The sequence below is a fragment of the Watersipora subatra genome, chromosome 5 (assembly GCF_963576615.1).
Source record: "Watersipora subatra chromosome 5, tzWatSuba1.1, whole genome shotgun sequence".
Taxonomy (NCBI): domain Eukaryota; kingdom Metazoa; phylum Bryozoa; class Gymnolaemata; order Cheilostomatida; family Watersiporidae; genus Watersipora; species Watersipora subatra.
The window spans coordinates 26,018,839-26,039,906 of NC_088712.1; the positions used below are offsets into that span (position 1 = coordinate 26,018,839).

A 21,068-nucleotide genomic window follows, 5' to 3' on the forward strand; every position below is an offset into this window, starting at 1 on the left:
AAAAATGGCATCAAATTGTAGCTGATGTTTTAGCCTTTTATGGGTCCTAATTTCATTTTTGACGCAACTACATCTTTAAAAGAGGCTGGGCGATGATGGACTGGCACATGTGTTAGCAATCTGGTTTATAAAGCTGAAGGTGATGAGTTCAAATCTCAAGCCCTGGATTTTTTCTAAACTTTGAACTGTGGCTATAAAATGACGAATACTGCTGTTATTATGGTGGAAGTAACACTCTGGCAGTCTGGTGTTCCACGAGATATCCTCAGGTGTAATAGCTAAAGGAAAAACTATTCCATAACATGGCAAGGCAGTCGATTGTCATGGGTGGTGGGATGTTGGTCTACCAAGCCAGAAGCTGTGAGCTCAAATACCATAGACATCGATATTTGTTCCTGAACTACTCAGCATGGTATCATACGAAAGAAAAATCAACGATCTTACTTCAGCCACAATAGAAGCAATAATACATGTATATTCTTATAAATAATGAAATATATTTGCAGAGAGTGCAATCATTGAAGCGAATACAAGTAATAAGATTTTGATAAACTGAAAAACAATTAGTTGAGCATTTCTTTGATTGTCTAATAAGGTAAGTGGTGGAAAAAGAATAATTAAATAAATTTGAAGCTACAACAATTAAAAATAGAACAGAAAAAGGAAATAAATGATTAACCTGAATTACGGCTCACACAACAAATACCGTAATCAATTAAACAGAGTGACTGTTAAAAAGTCTGAAAGGCATTCCCACTACATGAATCATTACACACTTCACAACTGCATCAACTTTAGCATATGGTGTGACTTCCATTTTGTACATAATTTTATACACAATTCAACAAGAAGGAAATGACAACAATGTGTTAACACGCTACTGATTAACCCCAAGCATTGTGACTGTCTTACCTTTGACACACTTCTCAATGTCAAACATACAGTATTATTAACGAGTCAATAACCAAGCTCTGACAGAACACGATACAGGTTCTTGCCCACTGATAAACTCATATAATATCCCTTACACATATTTGTTTACGTAATCATTAACAAGTGCCTCAATGCCAATTACTGTGACATCATCATCAGTAAACTGTATCTGTTGATCAGCTGTAACAGAGGTAGTGATGTCAGTCAACAGACCATGTCAGAGTTTAGAGTTTCAACTTGCCCTGCCAGAAGACAGCCTATAAAGGAGTAAACATTGTAAATAACCAGAGGCAACTACTAGAGCAGCGATTACTGTATCTTACAGCAAATGAAAGCTTAAACCAGAACTGCACCGTACAGCTTTTATGACCTTTTCTAGGTAAATCAGAGAGCTGATTCCGATTTTGTACTCAAAATAAAATAAAGATTGTTCAATTAACTTTCAAAGTGATAAAAGCTTTTTACAGTGTTTCAATATCGGTCTCGCAGACAACACAATTGACACAACAAGCTCCGCCCGTAAATATGTGACATAGCCTAGCTTTTTAGGGACAGAAGTTGGTGATGTTTAGTCCGATCTAGAATTATAGAGATGGGTGTTTTAAAACCCAATATTCTCTAAATTCAATCTTCAAAATAATCTCAGTCTTTTCTGAAAGGTAGATAAACTATTTAACATTGCTTGAGCTTGTTACATAATGTTTAATAAGCTGAAAGCCGAGAAAAATGAGCTCAAAAAGCCTGATTTTATCATAAACTAGCGTTGTTATTGGGTCAATTGTAAACTAGAATATTCCACAAAATTAACGATATGCGCTAGAGGCTGGTTCACACTATATTGCCATGTCTCGGCTTGTCATTTTGGTCATTGTCTTTCGATCGTCGATTATTGAACGATGAATTGATGTCATTGACGAAGCATCGCAGACACGTCAGGAAAGTTTGCAGCTGTTAAACTTTTTTGACTTCGCCAAGCATTGACGACTGCCTTTAAAGTGGGAACCATTATGGTGATGGTAATTCACAGTGGTGAATAGCATGATCTATTCATATCCATTTATGATAGTGGCTGCGGGACTAGTTTTTTATTCCCGTATGCAAAAACAAAGAGGTTTCTTCGTGAAAATTTCAAAATCAAATGTTACAAACTACAGTCAAACATGGATAACTCGAACTTCACGGGACCGAGCAAAAGTGTTCGAATTATCAGAGCATTCAAGTTATCAGAGCACTGTCACAAGTCCATGTATTTACTTATTTATTAGTAGATACATGTACATATGCAAACTATAATATAAATCAAAAGCACAAATGGCTTGTTTCAAATTAAATGCTTCTAATGTGAAGTTTAAAACGTTTTTATCAAAAAGTATAGAGATTTTTCTATCACTTGAGATTGGTTTGTTGTTTGAGGTGATGTTATTGCCAGGACGTTTTTTTTAGATTGACATTGGCAAAACTTGATCGTTGTTGAAATGCTCAAAAGAAAATACATCTTTTTCTTTTGAGCGTTTTACCCACGATCAATTTTGCCGAGTTTTCTTGAAGTTTATGCAACTTCAAGAAAAAGTTACCAAAGAAAAATCCCTTACTTTACCTGGGATTCGTTAAGAGCAACACTCCGAGGCAGTTCAATTAAAAGTTTTACGAGGTTTAACGGTACATTGTATATCACTTACGCTTTTTGAATGGATAGTTATTGAATGTACACAAGTATTCTGTGTTTAGGTCAAACGATGAATAGTTTTTTAGCTATGTCAACGTATACGTTTAATAAAAACAATGTTAAGACGTTTTAAACATTCAACATTCCGACGTTGATTCAACACGGAGTCAACGTCGGAAAACTATTCGTCACGGGCTAGCCGGGTCACGCACTCAAGGATTTTCGCCACGCACATACAAAACAACATGCTGTTTTTGTTTTGTATGTGCGTGGCGAAAATCCTTGCGCGCGTGACCCGGCAAGCCCGTGCTATTAATCGTATAGCAGTATAAATCAAATTTGACCAAACCTTTAGAAAAGTCGTTGACAAAATTATTTTGCCGATGGTGGTAATAACAACGCTTATGAATTACGAAAAGATGAGGTTTACCTCTATGGCTTTGAATAAAGTGATTTTCTAAAGCGATAACAACTGTTTCGGTAGCCGTTGGGCAAAAAAACAGTTCGAATTAACAGTGTTGAGTTCGAGTTATCTATAGCAATTTATCATTACGTGGGAGCGGACCAAAGAAACCGTTCGAATTAACCATGTTTTCGAGCTATCCGTGGCCGAGTTATCCATGTTTGACTGTATTTCCTTATGCAAACGCGGATGGGTTTGTGATAGGGTGAACATGTTTATCGTCGAAGATCGCTGAAGTATTGTGGCATCAACACCGAAGTATGACGATATAGTGTGAACCAGCCTTTAATAGCCACCGCTTTTTAAATGACATCGTTTTGGAGAAAAAATGCTAATTTATCTCAAAACTGTTTGCAATATCTTTATTAAGGCAATAAACATAAAAATAGTGTAACCCTAGTGATCAACATAGTTGATTTGCTATTTGCAACACTTCTACTCGGGATTGGGGCAGTTATGGTTTAAACTAAATGACTGTGAAAATGATGAGTACAGTTGATATATGCTGTACTGCTGTAACTCAAAGACAACCTCTAAAGTTTGGTGTGAGGCTTATACACGAAGGCAGCATTTTCATGAGGATATACGGTACCGAAAGAAGATTTACCTCAAAGATTTACACAATGATCTACCAAATGAATTATTATGATTGACTTTTAAATGATCTTTTTACTTATACATTAATTACATATGTATATACGTATATTTACTGGGGAAAATATGCTTTTACTTAAATGAAAAGCTGTTCGTGTCAAGGAAGCCATATTGTCTTCACCAATCGGAAGCCAATCATGAATGCAACCAGCAGGTATTAGAAATTAATAAAATAGAATGGAAATGGTAAAATTTACTATTTAATCCAATTAATAATAATAATCATAATTAATAATTAATAACAATAATCCGATTAAGAGACATTCCAGTTTTTTTCTACTGATTTTGACAAAGATATTCGTCTGTAATCTGTTATCTAATACAAAATCACCCAGTAAAAATCATCAAAAGTAAAAACAAAATAGTGAGTGAATCTTAGTAACTATAGTTACCTGCAGTAACTTTAGTGCACTTAGTGATTATTATCTGCAATAAAATGTAACATTATAATGTACCATGTACAGTGGCAGCAGTACATACCATACAGAGTTCTTATATTCAAGACAGACGTATAACATAGATGTTGAATTTAACTTATATCAGTTCAGCTTACTAAACACATACTCAAAGCTAAGTTTTAATATGAATTTTAGTAAACTTTAACTTTTTCATTGGCCATATATTTATCTCCTAACTGTACACAGTCTCATTTCCACTATAACTTATGACGAATAATGCAGAAATGAGGGAGAGAGGTGACGCATTCGACGAATAGCATTCTATATCTTGCAATAACATAATATCATTTAATATATTATTTTGTACTTCAGATTAACTAGTAAGAACTGCTAGCTGAAGTTGAATATTTAGGTATTGAAATTCATGCAACACCAAAACTCTCCTCAATAAAAAGTAAATTATTAGCAAGTAGCAAAATAATTAAACAAAGAAACATGAAATTAAAGGAAACAAGGGAATTGCTAAGATGGTGCTAAAATGGATGAAAGTAATGATATGATACATAATTAACTCACACTGTCAATATTTGCTGCCTTATGTCATGATTCTTAATATCCTCGACTTGGTGGAGCTGATCAGCCACAGTAAAATGAGCCGTACAAAGAGATGCATAACATATCAGTTCATCACCTAAAATGGAAGGACTGTAATATTTACAGTGAGCATAAAGCATAAATGCGTTAGACTAATAAAGGGAAAATATGAAAAATATAACATATAGGATTGAAGTAATTTGGCGTATTCATGGTACATGCACATTGGTACATGACCTAGTAACTCTTTATTATAAAAAATAAAAATTATGGGCCGGCCATTAAGTACACTGCTTATTTCAAGTGTTTGTGAAAACCAATCAAAAATTAATTACTAGGTGCATAATTTATGTTTTCCCAATTAGAAACATATACACAGATGTAGCCGCTTTAATTATGAGCTAACACTCACTAAGTAGTTAAACCATAACTACCACCATCCTGAGTAGAAGTTTTTCAAGCAGCAAATCAACTATGCTGATCACTATGATTACACTATTTTTCATATTTATTGACTCAATAAAAACCATTCCAAACAGTTTTGAGATTACTTTGTATTTTGCCCCCAAAACGACGTCATTTAGAACGCGTTGCTATTTGGTGGATATCGTTAATTTAGTGGTGCAACCTAACTTACAATTGACCCAATAACAACGCTAGCTTATGATGCAATCGCTGTTTTTAGCTATCTTTTTTTGGCATCCAGCCCATGAAACATCCTGCAACAAGCTACAAGCAATGTTAAATATCTTATCTACCTTTTAGGAAAGACTGAGATTATAATACAGACTAGAATTAAAAAACGAATGGACTTTAAGACACCCATTTCCATACAATCATTTCATCACATTCTCTTATCTGCATTATACAACCAGTGGATATTATGCAGCGGAAAAAGATGTTCAAGGGCTGGGGAAAAAACATCATGTGTGACATCATAAGGGGAAATATCGAATATGAGGGACATCGTAACCCTATAGCCCACTGTCTTTATATGTATTATAGTTATATAACCTTTGTCTACAACCTAACCCTATAATAAAAGCACATTTTAAGATAAAGTATTAATAAGAAAATATTAGTAATTGTCTACCCCTTGTGACTGTCTTTGATGTTTGAGGTAATCTGACTGCCAAGACTTTCCAAGGCTGAAATCAACAAAAGCTTTAAAGCAGTTAAATAACTCACAAGGAAAAGGCACATTAAATGACCTCACTAGTTGCTATAGTCACTATAGTTGAAATCTGCAATTGTGTTAATAGTGAAGGGTTACATAGCTCCATTATGTCTGTCTCTTTGGAAACATAAATACGCGGAAAATGCACTATATATATATTTCTCAAAGTCTGTCAGAACTCCGGCTATAGATCTTCAAATATTGGAATAGATATTCGTACCAATAGTGATTTAATCCCGAACTTGGCGGTTCACCAAACTTTAGCCTAGCCCACTGGACTACGGAAGTCGCATTGCTAGCTTGCCAAAATAAGTCATAATATCAGAGCAATTATACGCGGGTCATATCATAACCTCACGAGAAGCTGTTTGCACACATTATTAAACTGGCTAATAGCAAAACTCTCACTAATTTCCGTTGTTTATAAGACAAAAGACTTTTCTCATGATAAGTAGTTTGAAAGTTAGAATGGCAAATGTTGTTATGTGTTAAATAAATATCGATGATTTGTTCAAATACTCTTCTATTACACGGGTAACGCCAAGTGGCACAGCTATAGTTTTGGATATTTTGCAATAATTTTCCGTTCCACATCAATTGTTATCATTTGCTTTTTCTTTGCATTATCTTTCATTTTACTGGCAAACTTTCGGTCTACGCACAGTACTTTTAATTCACATAATTCTGCACTGAAAATTGCACACAAAAAACACGGTACAAAAGTATAACCTGAGCAGTTGAAAAATACAGAGTGATGCTGTCCTCATTAAACACCTCCGACATACTTGGCAACTGACTCAAGTGCTCGTATCTCAAACGAAGCTCGTATGTTAGTGCTAAAACTTGCTTAAAAGCTGGCTCGTACCTCAAGTTTTTCGTACGTTGGGGCACACGTAAGTTGAAGTATTACTGCATTAGCACAGCCAAGGATATACTAGTTAGTGCAGACCAAAAACATGCAGAGTAACAATGGTAAAATAGTGTCAACACTCGCCATAAGACGTGAGCCGATACTAGCCGAGCTATTGGCTGTCATATGCACTGCTTATTTACATCTACTAGTTAACCAAGTAAATACATGCTATTTTATTATCGTTGTCACTTTGGGGAAAGACAAACAGAACCAACATATTTAAATGTTTTTCATAGGCAAAATTCTATGGCATGTTGTAGTTTTATAAATAAAATTAGTACAGATACCGGGTTCTATGGTTTTGCTACCCGGCTGACTTTTATCAAGTAGACTCTCACATTGAAGCTAAATGCAAGGCCATCTTCTCCTATCTGTTACTATTTTAAAGAAACAAGACAGTAATTGTGACTCTGGTGGAGAGTGTGGAGAGCCAAAAGTGTGCTGGATTTCAACAGAATAAACCAAAGACATGAGAGCAATAATTATTGACGCAAGCCGGTTCCACAACAGATCGCAGCGGCCTATAACAACAGTTCTAGCCAAATCAAGAGGGAAAAGAATATCTGACAGTTTAATTATTAGAAACTCTAAGAATAAAAACAGTATTTAGTTAGCATTATGTATCATAATATTTGTAACGATCGCTGAGAATTTTTTTCAGGTGTCGATTGCTGGAAACCTACGATTGCTGCAAGCCTACAGACACCCTTGCATCCTAACTTTTAAACAAATTAGTAAATTTTAATATTGTGTGAGGCTCTTAGACCTCTACTAGTCCTTAGCTAGGCTGATATGTTAGCAAAATGATTGAAATATTAATTACAACATAATGAAAAAACTACATTGTTAAATCTTAGCATTGCTTGCAGGGTTGCTCAAAGTCCTTTGATTATATTGGGGACCCTCCGATGTTTTGTGACGATTTTGATGACCCGACCACAAGGATATTTAAAAAGTGACAGACGAGACGACCATTTATCACTGTAGGTGACGTTGACGAGGCGACGATGATTGTGTAAGTAGGTTGTTTGAAGTAAGTTACAGTTATACGTAGCAAACTTTTCGTTGGTTCTAAGTTCTGACCGAAAAACACAGAATTATTTTGTCAATATTTACAGAATTATCTGAGCTGTGCATGCCCACCGAACTCATCAACCAAACGCTTTTAACTAGCTAAACAAATTATTAGCGAGCATGATTCTAGCAGCATTAGCAATTAGTCCAAGATGGGTGTATTACGACACACAATAAAGTTACTGATGCATTTCAACATAGTTCACATGATGTAACTGCTAACATTGAGTTATTTTTCGTCAGCGAGCACGATTCTAGCAACTTTCAAAGTTTATGTAGTTGGAAGCACATGAGTGACACGCAAGAAAAAAATGGCAAGTCACTATAGTAAATACGATCCAACTAGTTTTATTGCACTGAAGACGGCAATACTTTTTACCACAAAAATTTTGCTGTTAAAAAGGAATTTTTATCATAAAAAAATAGAAGATTTGTAGCAATGGTGTATAAACGATCAATACCAACAATAGCGCAATCTAAGCAGTTGCATCGTATGTACTATGTTGAAGAAACAAAACTGCCCATTATCGTGCTGCAATGGATTGCTGCACATTGTTGCTGTCAAGAGTTTTAAGGGTAATAGTAGCACCATGACTTCTAAGGATGCAGCAACATGCGTGCTGTTATGTACTTTACACCAATTCTACTCAACTAGTTTATTACCTCATGGTATTCCCAACTAATTTCCTTCCAGTGGTAGAATATCTTATAATACTTTTAATAAGAAAGGCCTGTCATCATATTTGAATTGTTGTACTGCCAGGTCAACCGCTGGGGCGGAGTTTCCGCTGTAAACGTAATTAGCTTTGTTTCGAAATAACACTGTAACTACACTTTCCTTTTGTTTAGCACCACGACAATGCCCTGGATGGTCATCACACAATATCCATGACCCAGTATATGTCAAATGAGAGCCAACATCTGCCAGATATCTGTACGGAGCACGAGAATCAGCCGCTAGTGTTGGGATGTAAGGTCTGCCATACCATCAGTTGTATGAAATGTGTAGCGCATTCAACCAAGTGCGAGACAGGTAAGTTTATTGAGTAAACACTGTACTTATTGTGGATAGCAGAATGACATTTACATGCATCAGGTGGTAAATTCTAGGTAGTAAATGCTGGTGTCTACAAAGGGTGTTTGATATTTACACACTGTTCGGTCATGGTTAACAGGCTGATCATTGAAAAGGTATTTTATGTGAAAACATGAACTGCTCTAAGATAATAAAGAAATTAAAACCGTGAACAAAATTATTTTATTAGTCAAGTTGTTACCAGTACCTAAAATGTACAATTCAGAATGCAGGTGTTAGAATACAATTGTCAATGTGTATAGGATCTGATGCAACTCCTTACTTCTCCATACTAAAAATACCAGCCACTACTACTAGTTACAAATAAAGGTATTTAATCAATACAACGGATTAGCATAGGAGTAGTACAATATAGCACAACTGTCTTGTCTGTCTGCTCCTCTGGTAGTGTGTTTAGCAAATGTCCGGTAGGACCTTACATATTCTTAGGTACGCCCTCTAGTTCAGGTTGGTTATGTTTTCTCCAGCCAGCCTTTGGCCAGTTGGTCTGACTAATTTGAGTCTAGAACTGACATCCCTTACAAAGGAAAGTAGATGGTGCTGGTGCCTGACACTAGTACTAACATTTAGAAGTTACTCCTACTTTTCCTTCAGTTTATGTCACCCTTCTACTCAGTCTGATTGTATTTAGTGTAGCCATTTTTACATACTGTACATAATATTATAGAGTTTAAATTAGTCCTATAAAGATAAAGCGATTACAAACAAAGTGGTTTGTGTTTTCTTCTGCCTTTGAGCTAAATCAATTTACTTGACTCTTTTTTTTTGAAAATATCATTCCACCATAAAATTTCCATCTGAATGCCATGGCACTCTATTTTTCAATCCTTTCCTTATAGCGGCGATCAAATAGAGGGGCCTTCATATATAGGGGACCTTCATATTGACGCTGGCTTGTATTTTTTAATTAGCTTGAGTAGTATATAGAGAGCAGATCTACACATAAAAGTGACGGATCCAGCGGGGGGATAGAAAAAGGGGGTTGTGAATTAAATTGGCTAGGGGTGTAGATTGAATCGTGTGGAGTTGAATGAGATGTTGGGGTTTGGGGGGAAATTGTGGTGTAGAGTAGGGGGTTGAATTCGAGGGGTTACGGATCCGCTCCTGGCGTAATCGGCGGATTATCTGTGGATGAGTCATCGGATTAGCGGGGGATGAGTCATCCGATTGAACGCGGATTATCGCGGGATTAGTCGGGGGAATCGTCGCGGATTAGTTGGGCGAATCGTCGCCGATTATCGGTGGAATAGTGGGGGTGAATATCTGGGACATCGAGGGCTGGATGGTTTTCTGGAGTGGATCTCGCGGATTATCGAGGAGAGCGAGAGATTACCTAGCGGATGAGTGAGGGGGTTAATATCTGGGACACCGAGGGGTTGATTTTTCGGAGATTGTTATATATTTGAAACATGGAATATATATGAGAAAGTGTTTATGTGCAAAGTGGAGAATGTTATATATTTGAGAACGTTCAATATATATGAGAAAGTGTTTATGTACAAAGTTATTTTTTTTGAAGATTTGATGTTTTTGTAATGTTGAAGCTCTTGAATGGTTAAGAATTTTAAGGATTTTTATTTTCGGTTTTTCATATATGTTGAATGAAAGATCAGTTTTATTACAAAATTATTCACTTTAAAAGATATATTTATATGTATTATTCATTATTTCCATCATCATTTCGTTTCAATAAAAATAAAATAGTTTATGTTTAACTTGAAATATATGAAATGTACAAGTAGATAAGTCACAATAAAGATAATATAGTATAAATGAAACATTGAATATATATAAGAAAATGTTCATGTACATTCTTTAAAACGAAGTGTACAAGTAGATAAGTCAGAATAAAGATAATATAGTATAAATGAAACATTGAATATATATAAGAAAATGAACATGTACATTCTTTAAAACGAAGTTTGTATCGAGTTGTTCATCAATCACTCATCGTCATCGGAAATAAGTGAGATAGAAGGATCCTTTTTGCATTGTACCGAACTCTCGTAAAATCTGCTTGCTTCTTCATGTCCCATGACTACTACATCGTAGTATTCGAGAGTATTGTGAGATGTTACTAGCCCCTTGTATATAATGATACCCGGACAATTTTCTTTCAACGAAAGGGCACATCTCGAAGGCATCGTTAAAGTTCCTTGAACTTCCTCTCCATCAACTTTGGTTGAAAATGCTACAGTTGGTACCACATCCACATTGCCTTCACCATCTTTGTATTCACTTGCTCCAACATTGTGATAGTGGAAAATAGATGGTGCTTTGAACTCCTTGAGATGACGAATCTCGAAATGTTGTATAAGTTTTTCAAGTTTCTTCGATCTCAGATTGGCTAGAGTACGTTTCATATCTGAGGGAGTTGAGGTTCCTTCTGTTACTCTTCTTAAATCATGGTAACTTCCCTGTCCATTAGCCTTAGGTTTTAATCCAAGATATACCATAATACTTGGATAAGACAGCGATCCATCCAGAAATCGTTTTGGAGCAAATACAGCAGTAGATTTACTAATCCCATTTTCCACATAGTTGAAGTGAATGATACAGCACGCTCCATGGATCGAATGAGCTTCTTCCGTTTTTGTCACCTCCATAATCAATCCTATTGAAAGATCTGACATTCTCTGCAGTGATTTTGCTTCCATTAAAGTAGCCTTACTTAATGTTCTTAACTTGTCTGCCACATATTTTACCCTTTGCTCCAAATTCGTTTCGATTTGGTTGGATTTCTTCTTCTTCGTTGAAGGAGCCGTGTTAGAAAGAGTTACAGGTGAAATTCTCTTTTTCGTCATCTTTACTGAACTATTCGATCCAGGTTTTATCACTCCAGATTGAGTATTATCCTCCATAGTTGTGTAGTGTGTTAATTCTCTGAGTTTGAATGAAGAACTGATATCGTTTTAGTAAAATTCTGCTGGTTATATACAATTCTCCTCATCAAATGATTAATGAGTTTTGATAAATTTAGTTGCATCATCCATAATATCAGAAGACTTTTCGCGAAATTGAAAATCGCGAGATTCAATTTCGCGAAATTACACATTATATAATATATATGATAATTATATCGCGAAATCGCGATAATTTCGCGATAATATCGCGAAATTGCGATATCGCGATATTATCGCGATAATTATCGCGATATCGCAATATTCTTATCGCGATAATATCGCGATATATCGCGATAATTATTTCGCGAAATCCAATTTCGCGAAATTCACTTTCGCGAAATCAAATTTCGCGAAAGTTGAGTGAGACAAGTTGGATTAGAAGTGATTTATAGCTTTTGTGCAGGTTCCACCTCCTTGAACTTGACTAGTATAAATACAGTCAAGTTTGATGGACTCACCATTATCGAGAGTTTTTTTCGAACTATTTCTATACCTAACTGGATTATATATCTCACAAAAGTTTGGATTAATTCTACAATTTGGATATCTACGTATAATCTTCTCTCAGAACTTTGGATTATATTTCTCCGAACTAACTGGATTATATATCTCACAAAAGTTTGGATTAATTCTACAATTTGGATATCTACGTATAATCTTCTCTCAGAACTTTGGATTATATTTCTCCGAACTAACTGGATTATATATCGCACAAAAGTTTGGATTAATTCTACAATTTGGATATCTATGTATAATCTTCTCTCAGAATTTTGGATTATCTCTGTTTCACTGGATTATATTTCTCCGAACTAACTGGATTATATATCTCACAAAAGTTTGGATTAATTCTACAATTTGGATATCTATGTATAATCTTCTCTCAGAACTTTGGATTATCTCTGTTTCACTGGATTATATATCTCCGAAATTTGAATACATCAAGGAAATGTATCCGGCATCTTCCCATTCAGAAGGAGACTGGAGCAAATCTGATGAGGTGAGTTGATTTACAATAATTGGTGGAAAAAATTTTTAATGAATGAATAAATGTAGAGAGAATAGTAAAATGAGATTTTTAATTCTTGGCAGCTGGAAATCTTCCTCAAAGATGTTCAAGCTTTCACGAGAGCATAATTTAATTTCATCGGAAAATTCTGCTCCTTCCACTTCAATTGATAATAGAGAAAGAAGCAGAAGTAGGGAAAGAAGTGTATCATCCGTTTCAGCTAATAAATATATCTGCTTAGAATGTTCGACTTCATTTAACAAAAAATCAATCCTCAAAAGACATGTTAAACACATTCATCTCCAATCGAATGAAAGTTCAGAATCGTTTACAACATCAACTAATGATTCTTCGGAACAATATCACGAATATGATGTTGATGAAGATGCCTCGATTATTATACAAGTTTCCAATCCCCCTTTCATTTTCGAAAAAGTAAAGATTGTTTCTCATCATTCTTCATTTCGTTCCGCTTCAACTCAAATTAGAAGAGGAGATCTTAGACGATCTAAGATAACAGTAACTCCTATTACTCGAAATCTTGCTGATGATGAATCCGATGAATCAGATGTATCAGAAGAAGAAAATACAAATGAAATCGAAGAAAATAGATATTTATCTGATCAACCTACAAATCAAATCGAAAGAAACGAAAATGAAGTGGACGCTGATGATGACAATTTTGTTGGTATTAATGATAGAGTCGAGCCCATCGTTCCTATCGGAAATGAAAGAGAACAAGTTAATCAGGATATCATTACTGTTAATGATGATGAGGCATGGGATGAGTTAATAAGAAGATATTGGAATGCTATGAAAACAAAAAGACGACGAGGAAGAGTTGTTGAAACGTTAAACGTAAATTTATGGAATGGAAATATTCCTCAAGCAGAACTTCCAACTCCAAACCATTCGGAAAGAATATGGAACGAAATGTTGACAACTTGGAATGGGTTACAAACAAGAGCTAAATTAAATTGTAGTGTGGGATGCATTCTTGAACATAAAGCCTCAGGAGAATTAAGATATTTTCATGCTTCATCGAATAATGCTACAATTTTCAAAAAAGCAAAACTGATTACAACAAGACAGGAACTACAGAATTTTTTTGAAGAATTGACAAGACAAGATCTTGCTGCTATAGCGATTCGAGAACGCCCGAATACAGCTTGGAAATTGAATGTAATTACCAATATTTCATTCTATTTCTATAAATTGATTGGAATGGGGCAAATAGGAGTGGCTTCAGATCTTCCGTCTCACATTCTTAACAATCGACATGTAATCACTATGAGCTGCACTCCTTACACAGACAATCTCTGTTTCTTCAGATGTTTAGCATTGAAGGAAATGTGTAAGTGTTCAAACCGATGTAGTTGCACCAGACAAAGACCAAAACAGCTACTTGTGAAGGTGCTATTTCAAAAGTACTCGAATCACATTTCTTCTTCCTCATCCAACAAAGTTCTGATGAATAATTTTCCTGGAATTGAGTTAGGAGACTTAATTTCTCTTGAGAAATGTTTTGACCTCCGTATAACCGTATTTTCTCTGAATGCTGATGAAACCTCAACAGTCATCTGGACATCGTCCCAAAAAGAGGGAAAGGAACTCTTCCTCGATTTGCAGAACTCTCATTTCAGTTTCATCAAGGATGTTAATGCTTATACTAAAGGGTTTAGTTGTCCTTCCTGTGAAGTGAGCTTTACAAAAAGAGGAAATTTCAATAGACATAAATGTAGTCAAGAAGTAGTAACAAACTTCATCTTCGAAGGAGGAAAGTTTAAGGCAACACCTACAATTTTCGAACAACTGAAACGAGAGATAGGAATATCCGTGGCTGAGGAAGATACTTATTATCCCTTTTTAATCACCTATGATATCGAGTGTTATCTTCCAAAATCCGACCTTCCACCAAATTCCAATTCGGTTACATTCACATCGAGACACGAATTGATGAGTATATCAGTTTGTTCAAATGTACCCGGATTTAAGGATCCAAAGTGTTTTGTAAGTGAGGGAGATACTGATTCTTGTATATCTTCTTTTGTTCAGTATATTTCCCAAATTGCTGATGAAGCCCGGGATATCCTTGAAAAAAAACTTTACTACATTAGACAGTTGATGAAGGCAAAAGCTGAAAAGCAAGGAAAAGTTGAAGAAAGATTTAAATCCTGCAAATTTTCCAATCCTCGAGTATACCATTCAAGAGAGGAATTTTGTCATTTATTTAATCGTTTCGACAAATTCATCTCATGTATTCCGATTCTAGGATTTAATTCACAAAACTACGACCTGAATGTGATGAAAGGACCTCTACTTCGATGTCTTCAAGACACAGAAGACGAAGATTTTGATTTTGTAGTGAAAAGAACAAACAAGATGAGCTGTATTCAATCAAGAAGATTCAAATTCTTGGATATTTCCAACTTCATTGCTCCAGGATTTTCCTATGCAAAGTATCTCAAAGCTTTCAAATGCTCTCAACAAAAAGGATTCTATCCTTATGAATATATGGATGATCTTGAGAAGTTGAAACAACCGTTTCTACCAGCTAAAGAATGCTTTTACAGTTCTTTGAGAGATGAACATATTTCGGATGCTGATTATGAAATCTGTTTAAACATTTGGAAACAAGAGAAGATGAAAACGTTAAAAGATTTTCTAGTATGGTACAACAATCTCGATGTAGTACCATTTGTTGAAGCTGTAGAAAAACAAAAAGAAGTTTACAGAACCATGGGAATCGATATGTTGAAAGATGCCATTTCACTTCTTGGATTGGCAGTAAAATGGATGTTGAAACTTTCAGATTCGCCTCCTCATCCTATGAGTTCTCATCATCAGACAATTTCATCACATCATTTCAAAGCTTGTCAACCTGTCTGTCTGATCAAGGAAAGTGATAAAGATATTTACTTTACTATCAAGGACAATATCGTAGGTGGACCTAGGATTGTTTTTCACAGACTTCATGAGTCGAAGAAAACACTGATTCGAGAAAGAAAGTTTGGAAAGGAATCCAAACTTTGTGAACTTATTCTAGGAGTTGATGCAAATGCATTATATTTGTGGAGTATGATGCAAGAAATGCCTACTGGAAACCCTAGAATAAGACGATTCGAAAATGGATTTGCATACACTCATTTTCGAAAAAATAGCATGGCTGCTCATGGATGGTTACAATTTTTGACTTGGAAGGACAATATTCAAATCTTACATGAAAACAACGATAAAGAATTTAGAATTGGACAACATAATCTTCCTGTTGATGGATATTGTGAAGAATCGAATACAGTGTTTCAATTTCATGGATGTTTCTGGCATGGACATAACTGTAACAAGACCAAAGGAATAAGTATACATCCATATAAGAATCGACCCATGAGTGAAGTTCTGGAGGAAACGATAAAGAAGGAAGAATATGTTAAAGAACTTGGATATCGTTTAGTAAGAATCTGGGAGTGTGAATGGAACAAGATGATTGAGGATAACACCGAGATTAAGAACTTTATTAGTATCTTCAACGAAGAGTTTTATCCTTCCAATTCCTTTGCCACCGAGGATGAGATTATTCAGCAGATTATAAAAGGGGAGATATATGGATTCATTGAATGCGATATATCTGTTCCTGAAAACTTATACGAAAAGTTTTCAGAAATGAGCCCCATTTTCAAGAATACATCTTTGAATAGAAATCATCTTAGTGAAAGTATGAAATAATTTGCTGAAAAGGAAGGAATGCTACCTCAAGAACAACGAACTTTGGTGGGGAGTATGTTTGGAGAAAAAATTTTACTACTCACCACTTTAGCAAAATGGTATCTTAATCATGGATTGATTATAACCAAAATATATCAAGTCATAGAATACACCCCTAGAAGAGTTTTCCAGTCATTTGGAGAATCTGTCTCAAATGCTAGAAGAGCTGGTGACAAAGATCCTGACCAAGAGTTGATAGCCACAACCAATAAACTCATTGGAAATTCATCGTACGGGAAAACAATCACTGAGAAATTAAAACATCGAAATGTCAAGTATATTCAAGGAGATTATGAAGCATCCTTGAGAATACGATCACACAGATTTGAATCTTTGGAGGAAATCGATGATAGCTTCTATGAGTTGACTCAACACAAGCCTTCGGTTAGTAGTATATATTTATTATCTTATTGATATAATTGAATCATAATGAAAAATTTACTTGAGCTAATATATGTAAAGGAATCTAATAGGACTGTATATATATTTATTCAGATGAAAATGGATATACCTGTACATATCGGATTCTCCATATTACAACTGGCTAAACTTCGGATGTTGGAGTTCTACTATGACTTCATGGATAGGTAAGTAATCTCATTTGTATCTTTTAGAAAAAATATGTATAATGGTAAACATTTGAATGATAATTTTTGAAATGGGAGTATTATAATACTAAGATAACAAGAATTAAGGATTGAAATTTTTTTATTTTAGATACTTCGACAGAAAGGACTTCCAGTATGTGGCGATGGATACAGATAGTGCCTACATGGCTCTTTCAGCACCTATGGATAATATCGTTAGAAAAGAGATCGCTGATATATACTACAAAGAATATGGAAAATGGTTTCCTAGGATGTATTGCGATCGACACGCGGATGATTTCCAACTCTGTAAATCTGTTCCTACAAAGTTGTGGGAATTACAAAATTGTTGCAAAGAAGTATATCAATATGATATAAGGACTCCTGGTTTATTCAAAGTAGAATTTTCAGGACATGGAATAGTAGCCTTAAATTCTAAGACTTACTTTTGCTGGAATGATGAAACTCATTCTACAAAGCATAGCAGTAAAGGATTAAGTAAAACTACGAATAGTTTTACAAAAGACACTTTTTTTAAAGTATTACATTCAAGATCTCCTAAGGAAGGGGTAAACAAAGGTTTTGTAAAAAAAGACAATAGAGTGTTCTCATACACTCAACTTAGAACTGGATTAACATATTTTTATTCAAAAAGAAGAGTATGTAACGATGGAGTGAGCACAGAATATATTTTAGCATAATTTTTAGAAGTGAATTTGTTGTTAAGTATATATGATAGTAGAGTTTTGCTCCTCGATGTATTATTACTATAAAATTTTATTTTCTTCATTGGCTCTTCTTTTCGTATATACAATATCAATAATATATAACTAAGCTCATATAAATTCAATATACTATCCAATGTAAAACCATTTCGAATGTAGACTTTCTCATAGTAACATGACTCAAAACATTCTGATTAAAGATTTTGTTCCATTCGAGGTTGCAGAAATAATCCCAGATAACATCTTGGTTCATCTTGACAAAAATGAACAAATTCATACACATCTTACCGAGGAATGTTTATACTACATTCTAGGAACAGCTGCTTTTAGAAAAGTTGTGTCATTGAAAAGATTAAAGTCCAACTGTGTCTGCAGTGCGTTGGAATGCAGGGAATGTTTGGAATCAACATTATGTGTAAAAGAAATATCGATAACACCCTCAGATTTGAAGATGACCTTTGAATGGGTTGATCTTGAAGCTACCATTCGAGAAGGTAAAATTGGAAAAGAGGTTGATTTAGAATGGATTAACAGATTTATCGCGACCGATTTTAAAACGATGGAAGAAACGATTTTTGAAACCGTGTTTTGGAATAGAATTCGGCACTACATGACTCATCCTACTCAACGTGATGAAACGAAACAACTGCTCTTCAGAAGACTCATTCATATAGCACAATTTCCATTAATCGGAGAAAGCGTGGAAGAGGAAATCGAGCATGAAATTGATGATGTAATTATAGATGAAAAATCTGTTGGATGAAAATAAAAAAAAAAAGATTCGGAATGATATTAAGTCTACTCCTCTAGATTTCTCCACCATTCTTCAATTTAGCTCTGTTGGTGAAGGAACCAAAAAAAAAAAAAACGAAGAAAACAGAAACAATGTCGGTTATATTTCTAGAGGAGTTTATTCCAGCTCATCTTAAGGATGGACAATTATCAAGAGTGGTTGTAAAGAAAAACACAAAAAAATTCATCAGAAGAGTTACTGAAGAAACTTTTTACTATGTTATCGGATTCTATATCTATAAACGTTTCGTAACATATTTAGAAAGTCGGTGTGGATGCTTCGAGGGAGCTCGAGGATGTCAATATTGTATTAGAATAATGCAAATACGATATGGAAATGAAGGATTGACTCGACAAGAACTTCATGAGACTTTTGCCGAACTCGATATTGGAACGTGTTTGGAATCTGCTCAAATCGGACCAAGGAGTGACAAAGTCCAACTATCATTATTATCCTCACTTGATTGGAACACACCTTCAAACATAATATTAACCGAAACAAGACTTTATCCATATTTGAGAGGAGAAGCCAATGATCAACATGCTACAAATCGTTACTTCAGTGAACTCCTACATATCAATGGGAAGAATTGATAATCATCACAGTTAGACTTTGCATATTTCTTTATATTTAATCACTTTATATCCAAGAAGGATTGACTCATCAAATAGAATTGAATAACTTTTTTTTTTGTATAGTATTTCAAGATAATTTTGAAGAATGAACTATATATATTATATTGACATATTTTTTTATGCATTTTCTTTGCCTACTTCAGTCAAGAGAGTAGTATTTTAAAAAGACACTATGACTATAATGAATTTGCACATTATAATATTTCTCATTTTACGCTTTACGGGAATAATAAATGGAAATCAAAGAATTCAATATGTTACCGATGCGAATAACTCCTTAAGCAGAACACTCAATGAATTTGAAGTTTCATTACTACTTCCATTCGAAGAAACTACTTTATATCACAAGAATAATGAAACATGCGGAAGAATATTTCCATTGGACTACATTCATTGTGGTTATCCATTACCAGGCAATCACAGATTTGCGTGTAAAGAACTACTAAATGAAGATGAAACAGATGGAAAAAACCTATACCTTAATCCTATAGTGTCAGCTTCATCGGAGCAAGTTCTAACATATTCTGAATGTGAATATTCAGTTCAAAATTCCACAATCGATATTCTAATTGATTTCAAATTATTCTACAGAGGAGAATTATGTGGATATAACTCTACTCTTTCATTGTTGCAATGTCCTCCAGGATCGAATTTTCAAGATATTGACTTTATCTGTAATCTTCAACCTATTTCAAATTCTACTACACCTAAAGATACCTTCATATATGATAATATTGGAAATAATGAAGGATTAGATTTGTTACTTCCTGTTCAGTTTCTCAATTCTTTGGGAAAATCAACTCTTATTTTAGTTCTTCGATGTGACACAGAAATTGATGAAAGATGTATTCCAAAACTTTCCTTTTTAAAACGAATGACAGAATGATTTTGAATTTTTTGTAACATTTATAGTTTATATTTTATAATAAAAACTTTTCTCTCATTCAACCAAATATATAACAATCTCCGGAAAATCAACCCTTCGGTGTCCCAGATATTAACCCCCTCACTCATCCGCTAGGTAATCTCTCGCTCTCCTCGATAATCCGCGAGATCCACTCCGGAAAACCATCCAGCCCTCGATGTCCCAGATATTCACCCCCACTATTCCACCGATAATCGGCGACGATTCGCCCGACTAATCCGCGACGATTCCCCCGACTAATCCCGCGATAATCCGCGTTCAATTGGATGACTCATCCCCCGCTAATCCGATGACTCATCCACAGATAATCCGCCGATTACGCCAGGAGCGGATCCGTAACCCCTCGAATTCAACCCCCTACTCTACACCACAATTTCCCCCCAAACCCCAACATCTCATTCAACTCCACACGATTCAATCTACACCCCTAGCCAATTTAATTCACAACCCCCTTTTTCTATCCCCCCGCTGGATCCGTCACTTTTATGTGTAGATCTGCTCTCTATATACTACTAGCTTGTCTGAATTTTGAAAGTTTAAACCTTCTATGGGTGAAGCAAATCTTGCCTATATTTTGCAATCTCCTTCGAGCGGAGTGACGTTAAACCTTCCTTTGTGACGTTAACCCTTCCTTTGTGATGTTAACCCTTCCTTTGTGACGTTAACCCTTCCTTTGTGACGTTAACCCTTCCTTTGTGATGTTAACCCTTCCTTTGTGATGTTAACCCTTCCTTTGTGATGTTAACCCTTCCTTTGTGATGTTA

The 21,068-nt window shown here is 35.1% G+C and overlaps 1 long non-coding RNA gene across 2 annotated transcripts; it reads right to left on the reverse strand.

Annotated features, from left to right (window-relative positions):
- Positions 1-477: 477 nt before the first annotated feature.
- Positions 478-4,806, reverse strand: LOC137396322 (uncharacterized). 2 transcript variants are annotated; one of them, XR_010978534.1, is made up of 2 exons: positions 4,691-4,806; positions 478-1,113 (listed from the first exon to the last, which is right to left on the reverse strand). It is a non-coding gene; the product is annotated as an uncharacterized lncRNA (long non-coding RNA). The 2 variants fall into 2 exon arrangements; XR_010978535.1 differs by having other exon boundaries at positions 478-1,190; positions 4,691-4,773.
- Positions 4,807-21,068: the final 16,262 nt, after the last annotated feature.